Consider the following 4455-nt stretch of genomic DNA (forward strand, 5'->3'; position numbering starts at 1 on the left):
ATGTCAGCCATAAAGATCGAAAGTTCTAATGAAGCATGTCTAGTGACTTCCTTAACAACAACAACAACAACAACAAAACTGTAGTCATACATGTGATTCATGACTGTTTCTTTGGCCATCTAGGGTTTGTCTCCAAATGATGAGCATGGTGGCCCACAACTATAATCCCAGCAGGAGGGAGCATGAGGCAGAACTGTTGTAGGTTCCAGGCCAGGCTGGGTCATGAGTTCAGAGCCAAATGTGAAACTCTGAATAAAATAAGTAAAAAGAGATAAATGAGGGAAGGATGGGGGGGAGAAACTGTCAGAATTCTGTTTGGGTAAGAGATACATAATAAACATTTATGATGAATGAGTGGGTAGTCATCTCATGCATTCAAGTACTGTTGACTACTCTTCTGGAATAGGGTCAGTTGTTTTAAATCACATTTGGATACTTTATTCTAGTTAGGTATTATTAAGATACTGACTGACTTAGGTATATGGCCAGCCTTTTCTGCAGTTTAAGATTTTATCTATCAAGTATTAAGACTAATATATCCAGTTCCTCTGAGAGACACAGAAAAAAGCTTTCTATGAAGGCTGTGCTGTTCCATTTCTGGAAATGTCTATAAAAGATCTGCTACTGCATGTTAACATTTGCAGTGACTAAGACAGGCTTTGTGCCCTGGTGGCACTGACATTTAGAGCTGGGTCATTCTTTGTTGTGTGGCTAACATGTATGCTGTAGGAAGTTAAGCAGCACCTCAGATCCTCTGGTTGTCCACTGGATGCCTACAGCATCATGGACTCCCAGTTGTGACAAGCCAGATATTACAGACACTGCCAAGGCTACCCTGACGAGTAAAACTGTCCAGGCTGAGAGTAGCTTAATAGGAATTTTGTTCAGAGCTATAGAAAGAGCATATGTTCTACATTTTTCTCTAGCTCACTGTTGAGGACTCTTTAAGGGACAGAACTATTTTAAAAGGATCTGGGGGTTGGGGATTTAGCTCAGTGGTAGAGCGCCTGCCTAGCAAGCACAAGGCCCTGGGTTCGATCCTCAGCTCCAAAAAAAAAAAAAAAAAAAAAAAAAGGAAAAAAAAAAAAAGGAAAAAAAAGGATCCAGTTTACAAATTCTCATCATTTTAGGTCCATTTTCTCCTTGGGACAACTTTATCATGGGATATGCAAATTTATAAACTCTAAGCATCATTTTTGCATATAACTTGTATACTGAATTATACTAGTGTGTAAAAGTAATCTAAAAGCTGACTAAAGGAACTCTGTAGGAGTCCATACTACTACTCCATGATAATACTTAAATTATTTAAAAACTGAAATAAAATCTATTAATCCCTCTTGTTACATTCTACCCCAAATGTCTATCCATGGAAATTCACCATTATTTCTGGAGTTTGCTTCCTGGAATGGAAGAAACAAGCTAATAATTCAACTTCTGGGTTTATTTCAGATGCATTTACTTCACCATTACTGTAACCTCTCCTTACTTCTACATGAATATTCCATATTTTCAATTTGTTGACTTTTTATTTAAATCATCAGTATTTAAACGATATGTTGATAGTGTATCTTAATATCCTTATTGACCTTCTCATGTAAATGATCCTTCTCATCATCCATGTGGGCATGTTTTAGTTATTTTTTAAAGTAACTTTTATTTTAATTGTGTGTGTGTGTGTGTGTGTGTGTGTGTGTGTGTGTGTGTGTGTGTTGTCTACATGCTTATCTGTTTATCCCTTTGTGCCTTGTTTCCAGAGAGGCCAGAAGAGGGTGTCAGACCCCTGGGAACTAAAGTTACAGTTATGAACTGTCATGTGGGTGCTGGGAACTGAACTTGAGTCTTCGGCAATAGCAGCCAGTGTTCTTAACGAATCAGCTGTCTCTCCAGCACCATATGGGCATGTTTTAAACATTGCCCCTCTTCCCCTTTTCATTTAGTCATATTTTGATATGGAGCAGGCATAAAATGCATTGCTATCACAAATTTAACAGGAAACTAAAATTATTTTTTAAAACTTTAGATAATAGAGTATCCAAATTTTATTGCTAAAATATAGAATCTCTATTTTACCCTCACATCTTGTAGTTAGCATACATGACAGCAAGGCACTTTTTTAAATGTAACAAACAAGTGCAAATTCTGGCTATTAATTTTTCCCACATAATTTCTGTATTGCTAACATAAGGCAGGATCATCCTGCAAACAAAGACAAAGGAATAAAAAAGATAATGTATTGGCATGACAGATGAAAAAGATATTAGGTCAGAAGAAACATGGATACAACAAAGCCTACAATTGGAGAAATGTGGAAATCAAAGTCAAGCTAGTTAATTACTAACAAAGATGGCAGCCGTGTTTCTTTTTGTCTTTCACAGTGAATGCATGATTAGCACTTAGTACTAAGGCTCGGGAATAAACCGTCTATAATCTACTGAAAAAGACCATCTGCTTCTATAAATTTTGTTCTCATATACTTGCCAAAGGAAGAGAACGTATTAACAAAATAATGGGCCCTGCTCTGTTAATTGTAGGTTGTTTGCAGTTTTGCTGTTGCTATTAGAATTTAATAAGCCATTCCTTCTGCTAAATTAATAAGCAGCCAAGATTATGTAATAGCTGCTTTCAGCTGCTAATTATTTTCCCATAATTCCTTCTCTACCCCCAGCCCTTCCCATCTTTTTTCTTTTTCCCTTTTTTTCTTTTTTGGCTAGGAACACAGTGATGAGACTGCCAATATGTCATTAGCAAGTCTCCCATCATTTCCAGAGGTACCAAGCAACATTAGTAACATATCCAATGAGTTTAAACTTGGGAGGTGGCTATCTCAGGAACCTTGAGGACATACACGTTTTTGTACACAAAAAGAAAAGGCAGTGTCTGAAATTAGAGGGCAGGTTTTTATTGTGTAGTTTTGGTGATATCTTTAAACTGGCTAATGACATCTGTTTCCTGTATTAAGGGAGAAAAAGGACATTGGCATTTCAGGGGCATGTTTGGACAGGAAACAGAGAAATTTGGGCAGGGGGCCTAAAGATCTACCAAAAGCCAATTCTGCTTTCTGTTGGCCACTTTAATATTCCAGTATATATCAATCACACACACGTTAGTAGGAAACTTTCCAAGCAGCATAGTATTGCTGAAAGGGAAAGATATTCTAGTTTTATTTTCTAAACAAAGGCATCATAAAATGACCTCAATTCCTATCATATATGATCCTTACATTGACACTGTAAGACATAAAAATGAACATTAATCTCTAATAAGGGATTTCTTTAAATTGAATAAATACAGCTTCGTTTAAAATGTAGCATCTTTTTCTTACATTGGTTAATTTAAAATGTGTGTTTAGTAACCTCTGCAAGGGAAGGCATGGCCCAACAAATGCTCTTTTGGCTTTCTTTATAGGAACGGAGGTGACTGGAGTAATGAATGGCATTTGACATGGGAAATCCATGGCTGTCCAAGCAAGGTCACCTAATCCTATGGGTCTCCACTCCCCCTATCTATAAAAGATCAGTTGAACTAGATGATTCATCCATTCTATCATTCGAATAAAACATGGACATCCATTGTATGCCCAGAACTAAATCAACATTTCAGCCTTTAACCAGTCTATCATCATTTTATAATTTGATTAAACAACTCACATTTATCAGTAGTGTTAAAGACCAGGCAAGGAACTAGGTTGTTAAACGAATAAAATCCATGATGCGCTAAACAGAAGCATGTGGGTAAAAGAGGGATTCGTTGTTCCGGGGCTTTGGGGTGAGGCTTCATAGATGTGACATTAGAGGAAGGACATGCCAAGAAGAGCGAGTCGTCAGCAAGGCTACAACTGGAACCCGGGCGGGGGGAAGTGGGGGGCGAGACCGTGAGAAGGAAGCGGGATCTGGAGGACTAAGCGCTGTCTGGGCTTTTGCAGCCGAGAGCGGACGCGTCTCATCCAGTCCGCCGCACTGCTGAGTGAAGCAAGCCCGGCAGAGAAGCTCTGGCAAAGCTTGGAGCGAGAAGTGTCTGGGCTAGCTAGGGCTGTAGCAGTGCGTTGGAAAGGAGGGGCCTCCCTGCCAACGCGGGCACGAGCACCACGAAAGCGCTGACTTGTTTTCCCCAGAGTTGCAGCACTCCTGTCTTTCTTCCCACCATCATCACCGATTGTCACACCTCCCCGTCCAACCCTCTGGGGACCCAGAGAGTCATTGGAGCGCGAAGTCAGCTCCTTGCAGTGCGGACCATCCTTAGCCTGCACCACGGGGTCAGCTAAGGGCGCCGCAGAACCCCATCCTCCCGCCACCAGCGAAGCCAGGACAGCCGCGCGGGCCGCGTCCCGGCGGCACCGGGAGAAGTACGCAGGCGCGCTCATCACAGTCGAAGCCGCTTCCGGGTCACGTGGCCATACTTCCGGCCCCCGTCACGCCTCCTTGTGACGATTTGACCAATCAGCTTTCTCGCTGT

This window comes from Peromyscus maniculatus, chromosome X (genome assembly GCF_049852395.1).
Source record: "Peromyscus maniculatus bairdii isolate BWxNUB_F1_BW_parent chromosome X, HU_Pman_BW_mat_3.1, whole genome shotgun sequence".
Classification (NCBI taxonomy): domain Eukaryota; kingdom Metazoa; phylum Chordata; class Mammalia; order Rodentia; family Cricetidae; genus Peromyscus; species Peromyscus maniculatus.